The sequence below is a fragment of the Eumetopias jubatus genome, unplaced genomic scaffold, assembly GCF_037043125.1.
Source record: "Eumetopias jubatus isolate StellerSeaLion01/CBP00866 unplaced genomic scaffold, mEumJub1_p1.0 scaffold_14, whole genome shotgun sequence".
In the NCBI taxonomy this organism is placed as follows: Eukaryota; Metazoa; Chordata; class Mammalia; order Carnivora; family Otariidae; genus Eumetopias; species Eumetopias jubatus.
Genome location: NW_028274820.1, coordinates 14,094,622 through 14,114,308, shown reverse-complemented (window position 1 = coordinate 14,114,308; position 19,687 = coordinate 14,094,622). Strand labels below are relative to the sequence as shown.

General features: G+C 43.1%; 1 protein-coding gene across 4 annotated transcripts in view; it reads left to right on the top strand.

Moving 5' to 3' along the window:
• Positions 1 to 19,687, top strand: part of POU6F2 (POU class 6 homeobox 2) — a 473,745-nt gene that overhangs the window by 309,827 nt on the left and 144,231 nt on the right. The gene's annotated exons all lie outside the window — the stretch shown is intronic.

Here is a 19,687-nt window from a genome sequence, read left to right as displayed (position 1 = left end):
AGACAGACCTGAGTTCAAAGCTTAGCTCTACCTCTTACCAGCTCTGTGACACCAGGAAAATCACCCTGCCTCTCGGAACTGCAGCATCCTCATCTGTAACAGGGGCATAATAATGTCTATGTAATGAGGGCAAAGAAGGATAAACCAGTATAATGCATATAGAGCTTCCAGCATAGTGACTCACACATAAACAGCAACTCCCTTTTCAGCATGTACCAACTTTCTCTTCACCAAAGCCATTGTTGTTGGTAGTTTGGGACAATCCTCATGGGATTTATTATATCATGTCTGGCCCCTGTTTTTCCTGGTCACTCTCAGCAGAGTGAGCAGCGTTGCTGCTAAGGCATCTTAGCCTAACAACATGGACTTGGGCCTTCATACTGACCCCTGGGTAGTCCTGGTGAAACTTACAAAGAATAAGAATCACAACAACAAAATGTAAAGCCATTTCTTTTTATTAGAAATTATCAAATAAAACACCATCCAAAGTTAGGGTAAAAAAGACGACTTGAGGAAAAGTATATGTTTTTTAACATAACATTTTATCAAGTTTATTTTTGATCCTTTCTTGTATATGTGGATTTTGAAGTTGTTTTTCAAACCTTTCAGATTTTGGGCTGTCAGCTTCCCCTTTCATACTAGTCTGTCTCCTTATTGGAGAATGGACTGAATTGCTTTTCACGGCTCCCGCCCCCGGGGCCGCCCACCCGGCATTTCAGAATCCAAATCTCACTCCCAGGATCCTTGTCTCTGCAGCCAGTCAGCTTCCCCTTAAGCCTCTCCCTGGGGCTGGGTTAAAACCTTCGGGTTGGCTGGGCAAGACTCTCTAGCAAACTACTCCCATAGAGAATTGTTTTTTCTCTGAGCTTTTGGCTCTTATATTCCAGATTCTAAACATGGCGGGGCCATCTTCCTTTTAATCAACTTCTTCAAGCTGAACCTAGTGGATGGCTTTGCGAGGGCCATTTTTCAAGGACCAAACATACTGTTACAAAATCAATAGATGCTATATTCAAAGTTAATTATCATCTCTGGTAAATTGAAATTAGCCTAGAATTTCACCAAGGGTTTTTGTTTGCTGTTGTCATTATTTTTCCTCCCTAAGGAGACCGTATGTTGATCTTACCACGATCCAGCCATGCCCTCTCTTTCCAGCCTCCTGAGATACTTGGCAGGACTTTCTGTGGTGACTACAGGCCCGTGATCAGGAAATAGAAACAAAGCGAAACTCACTGGCCCATGTAAGACTTTGGTCACACCATACAGTTGCCAACCAATAGGAATGAGCCGAGCTAATGGAAATTACAAACGCTTGTGGAGAAGACTAGATGATTGGTCCAAATAGTGTCACTGTTATAAAGAAAACTCTCACTTAGATTTATCAATCCACTTTGGTCCAGGTCTCTATTTAGAGGCAAAGAGGATAGAAAACAAAACAGTACAGGCTTACAAAATAAGGAACTCGTCGTGATTGTTTAAAGTTAGCTGTGGATATAAATTTGTGTTTCAAGAGTTACCCCATCAGCTGATTTACTTACAACATTTGGCACATCTACGCCTAAAACTTCACAAATGAATCCCCATCTAACTAATCATCGTTCTCTTTCACTTCAGGAAATGTAAACACGAGCTAATTAAGTGAATCTTTTGGAGGAGGAATTATTTGATAGTGTTAACCTACATTTGACCCGCGGTGGATGCCATGTCAGGTTCCCAGCGAAATCAATGTGTTCTTTTAGGTTTTGCATTATGTTGTTGTGACCAGCTGTAATTACAAGGGGAAAAATTTGTTTTCTTTAGACACGACACATAATTTGAGATGGCTTCCAGATCTCACGGCTCGTTTTATTTTCCTATTTATGAGATGCAAAGATATTGCCACCATCCAATTACATTGGGTCACGAGCTTTACACCTGCTGTGATTTAATTACATTTTTGTTTATTCAAACACTTATACCCCACATGTGTTCACAAATCATCCTTACTCTAGTGGCAGTTCGCCAACATGGCTGTGGGAGAAAATGGCCTTTGAAATGGTGCTTTCTCTGTAGTGCTTAAGAAAAGAAGGCGGGACATGAAGAAGAACCTCAGAAGATGAGGGCCAGGCTTGACACACGGTTTCATTAATACTGGATGGCAGAAAAGGAGCCAAGTCCCAGATAATGAGGAAGGAGTTGCAATTTTTTTTAAAGCTATCTGGTGACAGGGAAAACAAAAATGACATTCAGCTGACGAATGAGCGGAGTTTGACCTAGCCTTTTGACCCTTGACAATCAATCTTACCTGCTACTTCATGAAGAATTATAGCTCCGCCACTCACATTTGACTCTGGATTTTTACTATTCCCTTTACCTTTTTTTTTTTTTTGAATACATGGTCCAAGAAGATAAATGTTTATGTTGTATACAGCAGAGAGGAGGAAATATGGGATCCTCAGGAGGGGGAGAAAGAGAGGAGAGAGCAACAAGACCAACAGCCATAAAATGGTTTATACATGCAATTCAGAATTGTCAGGGATATTTTTTATGGGGCTGACCAAAATAGCAACTGGAAATAAGTGATGACCTCGTACACCTGGTCAAGAGGAGGCACCCAGAAGAGTCGGGTGAGCTCCCAGCCCGCCTCTGCTCCCCACCTCAACCAGCCCCCAAAGGCGTCAAATGAATTTTGATGAATCCATCGTCTGTGTGCAGGCTCTGATTATGGTGTGTGCGGGAAGGGTTTTGGTGCCAACCATTACAGGAAAGAAAGGGCCCTGGGCCCAGGCCACCGAGCTGTTTTCACTGTGCATTGAAGGCACCAGGGCGAGCACTAAAGTGTGTTTTCCATCCCCCCTTGAGTCTGCCGAGGGAGCGTAAATCAGCAGGAGTAAAAAATATCTCGCTGGGGTGGGAGAGGAGACACCTTACGAATGAGCCACAGGGTCCTCTTGGGCCTTCAAGGTGCTTTGTTTTTAGATATAATTTGACGCCATGTGTCTCGAGGCACTCAAACCCAGGCTCGTCAGCAAAAGCAACTTTATGGAGCTCGCCCGGTGCATAAGCTGGCCGCGGGGACTTCTCCTTGCCTTTATAGAGTCGAGATTTCCTTTTCAGGGCCAGACTGGACACTTCACGCAAACTTAAGCTCTTAGAAGCAGAATGCAATTTTTGACCATTTATTATTTTTTAGATTTTATTTATTTATTTGACAGAGAGAGAGCCAAAGCAAGAACACAAGCAGAGGGAGTGGGAGAGGGAGAAGCAGGCTTCCCGCTGAGCAGAGAGCCCGATGCAGGGCTCGATACCAGGACCCTGGGATCGTGACCTGAGCCGAAGGCAGATGCTTGAAGACTGAGCCACCCAGGCACCCCAATTTTTGACCATTTAATCCGTCCTGGATCACTGGGAACTCAAAGCCGTTTTCCCCATCTAGCCCAAGATAAGAGAACCAGGTTGGACGCTGGGGAGATGGATGGAGACTTCCAGTAGCTCTCAAAAACAAAAAACGAAATACCAGAGGGGGTGTTACACAAATGAGCTCTTTCAGGAGCATGCTGCTGAGCCTGCCTCTGTCTTCCTGGAGAGAGACAGCTCCCAAGCAAATAAAAAGAAGCCCAGTGATTGTGTGGAAGGTCACCAATCTGTCGCTGACACCTTTCTGGGTAAATGGGATTACACCTTGTCTCCAGCCCCTTCCCAAACCCAGTCGTGTGCTGGCCCCTCCCCAGCCGTGACTGGGCCAGGCACATCTGTGCGCCCTGTTCTGCTGTTGGTCAGCTGGTCTCCCACCCACCACCCTTCCCCTCCCTGGCATGGAGTTCATTACCTCCAGAATCACAAGGCTGACAAGCTGTTTATGAGGTGTTTCTGGACTGTGTGCTCTTAAAGAATCTCCCCTCAAAATAGGGTGAGCTCGTTAATGGAGGAAGTGAGGTCAGTACTCTGACAGTGCTAACAAGATGACAGAATTTATGAACCGCTGTGGTAGAAAGATGGAGTTATCTGCAGTCTATTCGTATAATAAGGCCACTGGGGGCTGGTCGTTCCTCCCCTTGAATTTGCTTTTCTTCCTTCATTCCTTTTTGCTGACCTGCCCTCGCTTGGCCTACCTTTCTGATCCACATAGAATGTTATTACTCCGGACCCCAGCGTCCCTGAGGTAAATGGCGCACTTCCTCCTAAGGCCTGGTGGGCCTGCTCTCCAGGCTACAGGGAACCATGGGAGAGTCACGTGGGCCAGGCCCTTGGTCAGGTTTTTCTGTAAAATCTAAACATGGTGTCAAATTGGCAGCATCTCAAGACCAAGTTAAAATGTTCAGCTTAACATAAGAAACTTGTGGCGGTTTCTTTTTAACGTCCGATGTCCTTTTATTTCCAATGAATGGGGACATATTTGTTTTTCATAACTCTGTGAAGTGGAGGTAAATCATCTTGTTCCTGGAGTAAAATCACCATGACCTGAATAATCAGGGAAGACTCTATACGGATGTATGACTTGGACGAAATAACAGAGCAAAAGAGTTGGAAAGTGAAGGGGAAGAAGGAAAAAAACAAGAAAATAAGCAAAACCATTTCTGGCATGAAAATGAAGAGCCAGTTTGCTAATAGAATTTATTAGTTGGAAAAACTAGTCACAGGCAAGGTCGACTAGTAACGGGGAATAAACCTGTTTTTACATTTTAAGAATTCGTTCTAATGAGATCATTTCATCGTGGGAGAATCAAATGTCTGTTCAGAAACCCACCACCATGATGGAGGCCGCTGTCTTGGTTTTTACTTTGACTCAATAGGACTTGTCAACTGAAAGTATTAAAAGTAGGCGTCCCCAGCCAAATTATTAACTAGATGCATTGTGTATGATTTTTTTCTACACCATTAATTGAGGACAAAGAAAAGTAAAGAGTTAGATAAGAAAAACAAAAGCACACTACTCTTTTCTCTGCCTATCTAGACACAGAGAACTATGAAATAGCAAGTGGTCAAAGTCTGTCTGACTCCAGAACAAAGTTTATGTCAACTTGATTCAAAGAAAGAAACAACAACAAACATTCATCTTACTCTTGAATCTTAAGGTCTAAAAACGTTGGTTGTTTGCCTAGTTTCTGTCCCATTGGGGTCCACCAGACATCCTGATACACTCCAGAGCTCAAGAAAGAGATTGGCTGATCGTGGTAAAGCCAGATCACCAAGACTGCAGGACCTAGATCTAGTCTGCTTTGCATGGGTGACTGTTATTTATGCAGCCTGATCCCCATGTGAGGGCTGTGTCATTTGACCTCCTTCTCCCTCGAGGCTGATGCTTATTTGACCTCAGGAAAGACCTCTGGTGAGATACTTGCTGGATTGAGCCCAGGACATGAGAATATTCCAGAGTCAGATCTGGGAGTTGCCATCAGTGAATGCTCTGCAGTGGGATCAGGGATGGATCCAGGAAAAAAAAAAAAGCCCCCCCCCCCCCCCCAGCCCACAGCATGGATTCGGAGAGAGAATTGTTAACATATTCTCATTGTGAGTCATGCTGCTAATTACCTTAGAGCCAAAAAAAAACCCCATTTACGGGTTTGAATTCTTGTCCTAAGCAACATTATCTTAAGTGCTTTCATTTTATTCCCCAAAATATTTAGCCCAAATTGTCTTTTGAATGGTGCAACATATAGCTGCCAGATTCCTGGGTCGTAAACCTGGAGTACTGTGCATTTAATTCTGTGAACAACACAGGAAAATGTGTTTCATGCCTTCTTGGGGTTGATGGGGGAGCTGTGAAGTGACAATAGGAAATCGGATACGGGAAAGAAAAGGGGGAGCCCTGGGCATGGTTGTCTTGATCACTACCAGGAAGGCCATATTACTGAAAATGATCTCCATGATCTTTATGCCAAATGGTCTAAAATTCATCCCTTAGAAATTTCTCCCTGTATATTATTGTACACGTTATTTCAAAACACAAGCCATGTGGGACAAGTGACCTAGTTTCTTTCCATATGAATAACTCTATCCTGGACAGCAGACCAGACCTGAGGGTATAAAGAGGGGGACGCTGGTCCCTGCCTTCACGGAGCTGCATCTCACTGTTATCAGCCCTTCACACTTTAATGTGAATGAATTTATCACATAAATGTCTTCTGTGAGGGCTTGACAAGAAGTCACATCATAGATTTAAGGAAATGGAAACCTAGAGATAGTAAGTTTTACAATTTTCTATTTAGTGATTTTAGAGTGGAGCCCGGTTTTCCCACATAAACTCCTGCTGAGAATTCTCTGGATTTTTATCTCTCACGGAAATACAAGAAAACAGAAGAGTTATTTGATGCTTATTAATGATAAGAACTCTAAAGTTAATCATTTCTCCTCTATTTTCCCTACCAAACAAATTTTAAATCTTAATTTTTGTCTCCTCTGCTAAAGCACCCTAGAGGGCAAGATACTATGTCTTAGTCGTAAATGCACTTAAATAAGCCACTGTTCTCTCTCTTCTCCCCTCCACTAATCCTATCTGTTGTCCACATTGCAACCAACTGATCTTTTCAAAATGCAAACCTTAGCATCCCCTGTAGGCCTGGGAATCAAATCTCAAATCCCTAAACACGGCCCCAAAGCCCCCATCTCCAGTTCCATCTCCAGTTACGCCCACTCCCTCTGCTTGGAAGCTGACTCTCCTGCCTCAACACCCCCAGAGGAAGACAGAGTGTCATTTTGGCATTTTCATGTGTGATTATGGGGCTAATGTGTGTCTTCCCCTCTTAAAAGTCAGAGCCTCATAGCCCTGTGACAACAGACTCTATGCCTGATTTTGTTCACTATCATTTCCCCAGTGCCTAGCCCATATCTGTCAATGAATGAATTTTAATGAACGAATGAATGAATGAATGAATGAATGTTTAGCTGCTTCATTAAGGCTCAGATCTTACTGAAGGACGCAAGAGTTTTTAACACTGATATGCTCTGAAACCCTAAGGTATCCCAACAATATCTGAATCCTTGAGAGTTTTTGATTCTAAAATAATTTTGAAAGCCTAGGTCTATTTATGCCTCGGAGAGAAATGAGCAAAATTAAAAAAAACGTAAGAAGAGCCAATGATGAGAGTGAAATCTCTAATTAAAATCCTGTTTAAGTTGTATTCTTTAATGTTTGTGATTAATATTTTTAAAGATTTTATTTATTTATTTGAGAGAGAGTGAGAGAGAGAGAACACGAGGGGGGGTCAGAGGGAGAAGCAGACTCCCCACTTAGTGGGGACCCCGATGCAAGACTCGATCCTGAGACCCTGGGATCATAACCTGAGCCGAAGGCAGATGCTTAACTGACTGAACCACCCAGGGGCTCCTGTGCTTAATATTTTAATAGAGTTTTTTATAACATCAAAAACTAATGATGTAATGTATGGTGATTAACATAACAATAAAAAATTTAATTAAAAAAATACCTAAAAAAAGAGTTTTTTATACACACACACACACACACACACAAACACACACATTATCTAGTCCACACAACATTCTTTCCTTGGACCACATTAAGCATGGACTACTGGATATTTGCACCAGGATACCCTAGCCATCGCCAGCTTCCTGTTGGCATTTTACCTTCACTAAAAGACAGAAAACCACTTGAAACACATTTAACAAGTGACGCCATGAGCCACATGGTCATCATAAAACAAAAAGTTGCTTAAGTATGTAGTTTTGCCTCATATCAGTCTCTTATCTGACTATTCCTAGAACCAGAAAGTAGGGGGACTGAAAATCCATCACTTTCACATATATCATCGTCACGTGAATTCGTCTGGGAGACCCTTGTGACATCTATTTCTCCCTTTTCCTTCCAATCTTCAGTAGAAGTGGGTGTCCTGCCGGATATTCCTACAAAACAGCTGCGAGGCTGGAGCGGTCCTGCTTCTGCAGTGTCCCTGTGGGCTGGGGGCTGGGACCCGGCTCAGTCAAATTAACCTACCCCTTGCCTGCCTCCCATGTCTGGCCTGTCAGATACGTGCAGTTTTATTTTTCATCACTTGCTTCTCGTGTTTTCTTTTCATCCCTTTGGAATAAACAATCTTCTCTGTCGACCCATGTGGCTACTGATGTGTACTTCATCCCTCTCCCAGAGATCTGCTTGGTCCTCTTAGAGTGGGAACTCAAATAATTAATAAGCCCCATTACCTGCATTGTGCCCCCAGCACTGGCGCATCTGAAAGGCACCGAAAATGAGCCAAACCGAACCCTCTAGAAGTATGTTGACTTTGCAGTAGGCCCTAAAACGACCCTCCCTGCCCCGCAGGAAGCTTCTACTGATAATGAGGGACCAGAATTGTTTCAGATCTGCTCTGGGCTTCATCCATAATCGAACGTAAAAATTCAGGAATTGCTAGAAGTAAATACACCGGGTTTAAGGAGCCTTTGGCTCACAACCTAAACAACGCGGGGAGTCTCTCCACCTCACCGGCCTTTGCTCGGGGATTGGTCTCCCCACGTGGGTCCTTGTTCAACTCCAAAAGGGCCTTTGCTGATGTCAGGGTCCCTCAGGCAGGAAAGGCTCAGGAGAATTCTCCCATGAGGGAAGCAGTGGTGAGCTACAGCCTGATTAATGGAGGACCAGGCACTTGCCCTTGGCGGCTTCCTTGAGGCCATGCTGTTTGCTGCCCAAGAGCTACTGTTCTTTCATTCCCACCACCAGCCAGCAGGCACAGGCTCCACATCCTGCCTGCCTTTTCCAGCCAGCCCAAAGAGGCCTCCCTGACTTCTGACTGAGGAACCAAAGTGCCTGATTTCCTCCCCAAGGTGAGCCTGACCAGGAACACCCGTGACCCGGGACATTGCCCAAAACGGAGGACCTTCAGTCAGTAATGAAACCCTCAAGCCCAAGTGCAGAAAAGTTATGTCCTTTTCTCAAAAAGGTTGTAAGGAAAAAGATGAATAAATTTGACTTTGTACAAGCTTAAAACTTCTACACAACTCCACCAAGCACTGTAATAAATAACCAGAAATAAAGTGGTCACAATTCAGTCAGGTATGGAGTGGAGATGTCCCAAGTGATAAGGGACATGCCCAGATTCCCTGAAGCCCAGGGACTGGAAAGCTGGTAGAGGAGTGACAGGGGCCTTCAGAACCCCCCTCAAGTGATGGGGTCAGCCACACGGGAATGGAAAGTGCGGGGGAAGGGGCTCGTGACTCTCGGACCCATCCACCCATGACCAGTGACAAATGCTGGTGCCAGAGGACAGCCACCACCTTCGGCCCTCACTGAAGTTCTGTATCAGTCAGCTAAGGCTGTGTAACAAAGTACCACAGACCTGGGGGCTGAAACAACAGAAATTTATTTTCTCACAGTTCTGGGGGCTGGAGGTCCAAGATCAAGGTTTCAACACCGTTGTTTCCTTCTGAAAGCGTGAGGGAAGGATCTGTTCCAACCGTTCTCCTTGGGCTGTAGATGGCTCTCTCCTCCCTGTGTCTGTATCCAAATTTCCTCTTCTTGTAAGGACACCAGTCCCATTGGATTAGGGTCCATTCTAATGACTTCATTCTAACTTAATGTACTCCTTAAAGACCCGATCTGGCAAATACAGTCCTATCTGAGGTATTGAGGATGAGGGCTTAAACACGGGAATTTTAGGGGAGACAAAATGCAGCCCATAAAATCTCTTACTGCAAACTTTACCACTCAGTCTTTTGAAAATTCATGTTCCTTGGAATGCAGTCTTTAATTTTATAGAGAAAATTGCACCTCATTTGTATTTTGATGAAATGCTGTAGAGTAATTTTGCCTTTTTTATTCTCAGGATTATTACATTTAAGTTCCTGTGATGGAAAAAGACTATCTAGAAGTTCAAGAGTGTTTTCCAGTGTCTTTTAAGAGCATTTCAACTCCACTTCTTGGCCATCCTGTGAAATTAGAATTGACACATTTCCAGAAGTTTCCATTTTGTTTACTTTAGGGTCTTCCAACAACATCAAGAAAAGATGGCATTCTTCTCAGTGCCTCTTATAAATCATGGCGTCCAGAACTGAACACTGTACCCCCCAGTAGGACCTGCCAGCCTTGCATGCAGGGGCATTTTATAGTCTTTTTTCCAGGCTCTGTTGTTCTATCAATCACATCAGCTTTGGGCCACCATATCAATCTGTTGAATGTTCCTGCTCATTGTCATCCAGAACCTGTAAGGCTTTTTCGTGTGTGCCGCTGTCACTCCTGGGCCCCCATTCTAGCACCTTCTGTAGAGGCACATGTGTACAAATGTGCATGTATGCCTCAGTGTGCGAGCCTGAGTGCATGTACACACCAGTGTTGGTGCGTGTATCTTAAACCACCACATGGATTGTTGACTCTATCTTCATCATAAGTTATTTTGTCACCTTTGTTTCACCATTCAACCTCTTGTGAACTTCTTGGACCCTCATTCTGTTGGTCATCGCCTGGGCAGTCACGCCCTCCATGCCTGTACTTGGGTCAGTAATGAACATATTAAATAGGAAAGGGTCAAGGGCAGATCTTTGAGAGGCAGCACATCAGAGGGCTCTGTCTGGCTTGACGCAGCCCATTAATGACTCTTCTGGGTTTGCTTGCTCAGCCATTTAGGAACCTGATGAAGCCCCCAGTAGCCTACCCTTTCCCAGGGTATTCACACAGACATTTGAGAGGCTATTTGACTATTCTATCTAAACCCAAATAATAATAGTAATTTGTTTACTTCCCCCAAATCGACAAAACTAACGCGTTTTGCAGTGGGGAGGGGAAGTGAAGAATTCTTCCTTTTAATTTGTTCATTGTTAATATATGCCAGCTCTCAGTTGTCAAAGCTGACCCTTTTACGCAGTTGCAGATCACTTATTTAATACATATGCAGCAAATTTTGTAGGAGAGCAAAGTCAATTTCTCCAGTCTAGAGTTGTCAAAGACCACCTTCTTCCCTCTTTTGAAAATTTTTACAGTTTCTCAATTTCACACCCATTCTCCTAGGCAAACTCAGAAACTATAAGGCAAGTGTTGTTCAAATCAGCTTTGAACTATTGTTACCTGAGAACTCCCCAAAAGGGGGATAAAGGACTTCAGGAGAAATCTGCCCCACCCCAGGAATAAAGATCAAAACAGACAGACCCTGTACCAAACTGCAAGCTTTTAGCAGTGATACTTATTTCCCTCACATGCCACATTCTTGAGAATTTTCTGCCAGAGCCAAAATGTTTGAGTAAAACAGTCATTTGACAAGAGAGAGGAAAGGAGAAACTCTTAAGTACTTCAGGGTTGTATCACTGAATGGAGTACTTAATCCACACCTTATCGTGGCACTCTTTCTTTCCCGCATGTTTGATTTGGCTAGATGAGATTCTAAGTTCCTCGAGGCTGGGGGTCATATCATATCTTTCCTTTGGAGCCTCCACCGTAACTAGCAAGGCACAAGACTTACAGATGTTAGGTATATACTAGTGTGTCTGGACTTGAAAGGAACAATCAATGAGAGCCAAGAAGAAAGTGGAGTAAAATCAAAATTATGTTTTTCCTAAGTGAGATGGGCACCTGTATCTTTTCTTTCTTTGCAGCTTGGGCATCATCATGGAGGTGGTCACAGGCAGAGCAGAACCCGTGCTTGTAGAACGGAACACAAGTGTAGACATTCATGTTTGTTGAGTGAAGAGTGGCTGTCAGAGATCTAAATCAGAGGTCGAAGGTGCATCAGAGTCCCCTGGACTTGTGAGGACACAGATTGCTGGGCCTCGCCCAGAGTTTTCAATCAATTGGCCTGCGATGGGACCCAAGAATCTGCACTTCCAACAAGTCTGTAGGTGATACTGATGCTGTCGGATGGGGGACACCGCTCTTGCTCATGTGCTGTTATAACACAGACACCACCTTTACTATTAATACCGCTTTATGTCTCAGTTCCTCTGCTTGGATATTTTATATGGATGTGTAGAAACACCTCCCATTCTCTAATTATAATTGTTTTTATCCTTCGTCTTTTCACAATATTCTCATCCCTGCGGCTGGTGCAGAAGGTGCAAATGAGTTGATTTTGTGGACCGAGTTGATTGCATGGATGGTGCTCTGGACATCAGATTGACTTCCCTTCCTCCAGCAAATGTGGGAGCCAAAGGTTGCTATCAGCTATGTCTGATGTGGCAATGTGCATGGCACACCAGCCACGGCCCAGCCTGCCAAGCTGCAGCCTTAGGAATACCCAGGTAGATGCCGTGCCTGGGTGACTCAGTCAGTTAAGCATCTGCCTTCAGCTCAGGTCATGATCCCGGGGTTCTGGGATTGAGCCCCATATCAGGCTCCCTGCTCAGAGGGGAACCTGCTTCTCCCTCTTCCCCCACCCCTGCTCATGCTATCTCTCAAATAAATAAATGAAATCTTTAAAAAAAAAAAAGGAATACCCATGTGGCATGTCTATTCACAGAAAAGAAAAAGAAGGGGGGAGAGAAGACTGTACATAGATCCTAAGAAATAGTCTCATCGATTCCTCTCAGAGGAAAAAAGTAGTTAGGAACTCTAAATTATGAAAGACCACCAAGTCAGAACTTTATGATCTCCTACATGCAGCACTTCCCACCTCCCACTTCAATACACTTCATCCCAAATGTATCAGACGAGTTCACCAAGCCAGACTCTTGATAATGTCACCCTCTTGCACCAACAGCTTTCAGGGATACTAATCTCATCTCAAATGGGATTAGGCATTTCTAAAAGTAAAAGCAAAGAAAAAGCTCCATTAAGGGAAATCTTCAAAAGTTTGATATATAAAAATGTAAAAGATTTTATATTAAAAAACAAAAATGAAAAAAATAACAGAAAAAAGAGTTGAGACATATATGATGGAAGTAGTACCTTTAATATATAAAGATTTTACAAATCAATAATAAGAGGATGACTGTTTTACAGGGAAAAAATAGGCAAGGACACAAAAGAAAAATGTACAAACTACAAAAAGTCTTTTTTAATTAAAATTTTTTTATTTTTTTATTCACATATAGTTGCACACAATGCTACATTAGTTTCAGGTGTACAACATAGTGTGTCAGTAGTATATATACACAATGGAATATTAGTCAGCCATAAAAAAGAGTGAAATCTTGCCATTCACAACACCATGGATGGACCTAGAGGGTATAATGCTAAGTGAAGCAAGTCAGAGAAAGACAAATACCAATTACTTCATTTATATGTGGAATCTATAAAACAATACACATGAATAAACAGAAATAGTCTTCAGAGACCTTTTTAGAATTCAAATCAGTATGCCTTGCACCAACATCTGGTAGGTCTCTTGGAATGCTGAACAATCCAACCACCTCACAAGTCTCTGTGTTAAACATATGTGTATCATAGGATCTCTCCAAAATTCTGATCCCAAATCAGAGCCAAGAGATTTAGTAAAAACCAAGTAAAAAAGGGAGCAAAGAAATCAAGGCATAATTGTAATCTCAATCCTGAGTGAAACAACCTGTAGATAGGGTCCCCTGACACCAGAAATGAAAAGCATCCCCTCAGATGTAGACAGAAGTCCCCCTCCAAAGGTGAACATAAAAATGACGCTCCCTACAAGCTGAAAACCAACACAAATGTATGCTTTTCTATTTGGAAAAGAAGTCCCTTGGTTTGGGGTATTCTGCAGAAAATTCTCAATTCCTGGACAGTTTCACTAGAATTCAGTCAGATACTTAGTTTAGGTAGTGACTCCCAGATGAAGCCTAGGGCTAAAATTCCTGAGACAGGGATTACTATGGATGCCAGAACTCATTCTAGAAAGTGGAATTATACAGACCATCATTTAGCTCAGAGGGTTTCAGTTCAGTAAAGTATGTTTAAAAAAAAAAAAGGCAAGATTTATACCTTCAGACCCATTCTTGCCCAAGTTCACAGCCTAAATTTTTTTCAAAAGAAACCTTGTCTTCAACCATGTATAATATACCAATTTACAAGTTAGCATGTCTGACTCCAAACATCAATAGAAGTCTTACAGGCCAAAATTACCATTGTTGAGTGTTCAGTGCTAAGATAAACTCCATAGACACATGATTTCCTCTGTAACTTTATTAAGAAGGTATTCCTCCCCCATGTTACTCTTGATGAAGCTAATGCTTAATGAGATCAAGTAACTTGCCCAAGGCCATACCATTAGCAATAATAATGTCACCAATTTTGTACTTCTTACTCTATAATCAAAGACAACTGCTTATCTAGTTGTTTTTCAGAATGCATTTAACTCAAAAGTGCGTTTCTTATAACTCATAATGGGTAACAAAAACCAGAATGGCACTCTAACGTTATATTGAGTTTATTAACATGGGACCGGTATGAATGGGGTTGATCACCAGTGGTCATGCCACAGTCAGAATGTCTATACAGGTGTGCAGGAAGTGTTTTTGGCTTTTATTAATAGTTATAGTCCTCGACACAGGCGTGTGGAGATTTTCAGGTATCATAGTTACACGTGGGGACTTCTCTAGAAGTTTTTTCCCTGCTATGCAATTCCAATGAGAATATACAAGTACAGCCTGAAGGCGGAAAGCTGGCTTAGATTGGCAATATTGTACCTCTCAGAAAATGTCAGTGGTAAACAGGCCTTGGCTAATGTTCTCCACTGTGCGAAGAACATACCGAAGTATGATTCCTTAAATTGTCATCTATGTGACTTTAACCAAATATTTATAAAAGAAAAGAGAAATGAGCCAAATTTACTCCTAGAAAGATTCAGTGGATAGTTTCCTTTGTTGCAGCAGAATGGTAAATTCTTGAACCATTCTGGAATAGGACTCAATTTCCTTTCCTTTAAGAGTAACGCTCCTTACTGCTTCTTTCTCTTTTCTCTTTTTTTTTTTCTTCTTTTATCTGTGGTTGCTTACCAGTAGGGACAGGCACTATCTTTGCAAATTCAGTCCATGAAATCTTATATACATCAACAATCTTGAAAATTTCTGGGCATCTAACAAATAGAAAACAGGTTCACAAATCAAGACAGCCCAACCCATTAGATCAACCACAACAGCCAGCCAGTCAGTAGCCCATACATTAGCATTGTTGAAAATAGTCACCCTTGCTCATAAAAGCCGCTTTATCGTTGAGCCTGAGACTTTGACCTTCAAACAGCAGTGTTGGCATAAGCCCACAAAGGAATAATAGCTCTCATTTGTCGAGGACCTACTGGTATCCAGACACTTGCCCACAGCACTGGATTTACTCTTGTTAACATCCTTGCAGGTAGGTATCATTAAGCTGGTTTTATGGATAAGGAAACCGAGGTTCAGAGACATCAAGTAACATAACCAGGATCACTTTGTAAAGTGGTAGAGACTTAAACCCAGGTCTCCAAAATCCATGGTCCCCCCACGCCACTGCACTGCCACTATTATATCACTACAGAGATGCCTGCTGAGACTCTTCTGTGCGATTCTACTTTCTAGAATGTGCTATTATACTCTGGCATCTGGTGTAATCATTGCCTCAGGGTTTTTAGCTCCAAGCTCATTATGGGGGCATTACCTAATCTTAATAGTTAGCTAAACTCAGAAAAACTAGCCAGGATTTTAGAAATTTCTACAGAACACCGAAAGCCTGGGGACTGTCATCCCAAAGAGAAAGGCATGCTATTTGTGTATGTTCTCAGAGTACATGGAGCATCATTTGTTCATGTCAATCCTTGGATTGGGGACTACTGTCCAAACCAACTTCTGTTGGTTTCTAATTCCTGTGTCAGAGGGCCCTGTTCATTGGTTGCTTCCGTCAGTATTGGGATTTAGATTGTCCCTGGATTTCTTTGCTCCTGTTTTTAATTGGCTTTGACATCACAAACTTTCAGCTCTGAATTGAGGTCAGGACTTCGGAGGATCCATTGGAAGAGGTGTAGAAGGAGTCATTCATGAAGGAGGTGTTCAAGGGCATTTCGTTATTCAGATGTCCAAGAGAACCACCAAATGTTGGCTTAAGAGATGTTGATTTGAATTCTAAAAAGCTCTCAAGGGACTGTTTTTGCAGTTACTATTGTACAGTTTAAATAATTTACAGCCAACCACCACTTTAAAAAGCAGACATCTTTTCACTAGGTCAGTATTTAACAAATCAGAATATTCTTTCTTCAGAGGCAGGTCTAGGGTTGTAGAGCCTGAAGCTTATATAATTTGGGGAAGCCTTCCTTAAGAAAAATAATATATAATTAAGAATACAAAGTTGTGTATTAGAGTTCATAGTTTTTTAGAATGGGGAAAGAAATCACAAGTGTAAAAGTTGGAAAAGGCCACAAATATCACAAAACCCACAAGTATAATCTATCATACTCTATAATATCACCTACATTTTTTGGTTAATATCTTTTGATCACCTCTTCAAATGACAGAAATTTTGTAATATCAGTTTCTGTGGTGATTATTAAAAGATAATTCAGGGCTTCCTCAGTCTTGAGTAATCTTTAAAAAAAAATGATTGAGGGGTGCCTGGGTAGCTCAGTCGTTAAGCGTCTGCCTTCAGCAGGTCATGGTCCCAGGGTCCTGGGATCGAGCCCTGCATTCGGCTCCCTGCATCAGGCTCCCTGCTTGGCAGGAAGCCTGCTTCTCCCTCTCCCACTCCCCCTGCTTGTGTTACCTTTCTCACTGTGTCTCTCTCTGTCAAATAAATAAATAAAATCTTAAAAAAAATGATTGATATTTCAGAAAGATAACTTAGAGCTTCATTTGTTACTGGTAATGTGAAGTTTTAGGATTGTTGTCAAATTTGAGAAAAATCTCTATGGAGTCACTTTCACTATGAGAGTTGTGACATTTAGAAGAATTTTTCACGGACTAACTTCTGCCTTTGCAGATTGCATTCATTGCCTCCAATGTCCACAGACCTCCGGTGCCAGGCGCCATTGTACAACTTCCTACATCATGCATATCACAAGGCAGGTGTTAGGAATATCGCTCAAAGCGCTTCCCACTCCAAGACATCCAGCAGTAGCTTAACTATTCGTAGAAGGGAACTGCAGACCACATAGAGACATCCCATTAAGCCAATATTAAAAAATAGTCCCAACTCAACTTCCCCACAAATGCCCACAACCACCCCAAGGTGGGGGGTGGGACAGGGACCCAGTGGAAAGACTCAGCAGGTGTCACCAATTGTCAAGTATCTCAGTAAAGCATGTCCTCGGGTGGACATTCCCCAGGGGCTTTGAAGTTTCTAGCGAGACGCCCGGGGCTTAGGCTTCATTAGTTTCACAGGAAGAGTGAGATTTTTCGGGGTGTCCCTACAAGCTTTTGATTCAGAACCTGCCCCAAGTAGAATCTGGATTGTAGACATGAATGAGAAGGTAGCCCGTGTTTCTCTGTAAAAATAACCTGCTAGTTCCAAATGGCATATCAGAACGCTTTCCTCAGAAACAGTAAGACTTTGGATTCCTTTGCTCCCCCCACCAGGCAGAAGCAGAACATCATCTGGCCCCAAACTACTATGGCAGTACCCAAGGGGAGCACTCCTGGCTCTGCCAAACCAGGACTAAGGACTGACAGAGGACGTACCACAGGCCCGGGTACCCCAGTGCAGCCCAGAAAACAGTCTGGCTGCCCATCACCTACTCATTTCCTTCCCCTGTGGGCCCCAGGAGCCGACACCCCGTTTCCCTACTGCCCCTCATCATGTCGGCACAGGGCTGTGATGGCTGTTTTGGAAGCTATCCCACAGCTTCTGCCCTGTGTCCTGTGACTAAAATATCCCCCCCAACACACACACATACACACACACATTACCTTTATGAGGTTTTCCTAACAGGACATTACTGCAGGCAAATAGCCACTAAAAGGCCCCTCCCATGTCTCCCATCTTCCTATTTGTTTTCCGCTATGTAGGTAAAAACGAGGCACGCCTGGTTATAGATAACAAAGCGGAGGGCCCAGAATAGAGACAGAATTGGAAAAAGAGTCCGCTGCATTTCAGGAAAATCAGGATCTGGGGAAGATCTAAGGAATTTTCTCTCAACAACAAGCCAGGGCCCTCCATGAGTGAGACCGAGGTACAGAGGATCCTGCCTCCCCATGTCCACGCTGGAGGGAGCAACCTTCGCTCTCTGCCCCACACTCTTCCTCCCCCAGTCCTCTATCCCGGCCTAGTAAGGGAGGCAGGGGAGGGTGAGAAAGTTCCGGGGAAAAACAATGGAATGAAGATGGTGCAGGGAACCCCAACAGGACCATGGCCACGGGCTGGGACAGCCCATCCCCGTGGCTATCGGTGAAGAGAACACAGGTAAAAAAGGAGATTACCTAGCTATAGATATTCCACACTTTTTTAAAAAAAAATTTCCTCCGGTTTGCAAACTGAAGGACGTTTAAAGAAAACTGAAGGGTTAGTATAATGTCAAGGTTAACATTTTAATTGCATAAAACACCAAGAAAGCCTATGCTTGTCATTTTTACAAGGTTACCTTTCCTGTACAATGGAGGCTTTTATCCACCAACTATATGCGAGTTGGTGCCATGACACAGAATGTGACTTACATAAATGGAAGAGTTCACACTCTTTTTTTCCATATAGCTCCTCCAGAAGGTGCCGTCAAGTAGCTAAAGTAGCTAAATTGTGGCCTTTTAAACCTTTCCTCACAGATAAGAAATGCACATATGTGTGTCATTTTGTAGTTTTGAATGCACGGGGCCTAATTCTCCTGTAGTATGTCTGGCCCCTCCGTGCCCAGAGCCCCATCAGCTTCAAAGAGGGGTTTGCAGGTGGAATGGTAGATAAGCCGTGGAGAATATAGCTCTTTGGGATGATGTGATCACATAACAAAAGGCTTCTGTAACCCTGCAAGAAGCCAAAGTTAAGGTTACTGTTGGAGCCTTAACTCTGAATTCCCTGAATCTAGGGCAGTCCAGAGGATATAGCCCCACCATGCAATCCTTCACAGTGTTTTACAATGAGCGGTGGAAGAAAAAGAAAAAGAAAAATCTTGTAAAGGATGGGAAGCCTTTCAGATCCGTGCATTGGATCTAATTTTTTTTTTTTTTTGAAAAATAACTCTGCGAGGTGGAAAAGTAGCTGAAGTAAGTTTCAACACGTTAGGAAAATGACACTTAGGAAATTACAGCTTTCTGTATAAGGTACAGAAAGGATGAGGGTCCTTATTGGTTTATACACAAATGTCTGTTTACGTTTTCATCTCGTAAGACTCGGGAAGACACAGGAGGTTGTCATCCATGAGCACAGACTTATTTATAAAAGACCCTCATTCCTATAACCAGACTTGAGATAGAAATCCAAATCCTCAAGGGTTGATGAAAAACACCTGTCATCGCCTTAACTATCAACATGAAAATGCAGTCCCCTTAAACCAAGACGAATTCTTTTTTAAAACGAAGTTTATACTTTGTGGCTTATACTTTGTGATGCTGAAGGACGGTCTTCAATTCCTCGTGGACAGCACACCAGTTTTGTTTGCCCAACCAGGAGGAAGGCAGCACTACTGTCGTCACCCAGAGCCGAAATCATGGGCTTGGCTGAATGAAGACAAGAGTGAAAACACACAAGCCAAGAACCACCAGCAAGAGAGCCCCGGTGGAAATCCACCTGCCCCCCTGCCTCAGCCATGGGCCCCCACCATCCTCTGCCTTTTCCACCTTCTGTTCAAGAGCAGAGCAAGGATTGCTGCCTGGGAAGAGAAAGTGGAGACAGGAAGCAGAGAGATGGACACCTGCAGTGGACCCGCTTGGTTTCCAGTGGAAGGGACCTCCATCTGAACTAGGGAACGATTGG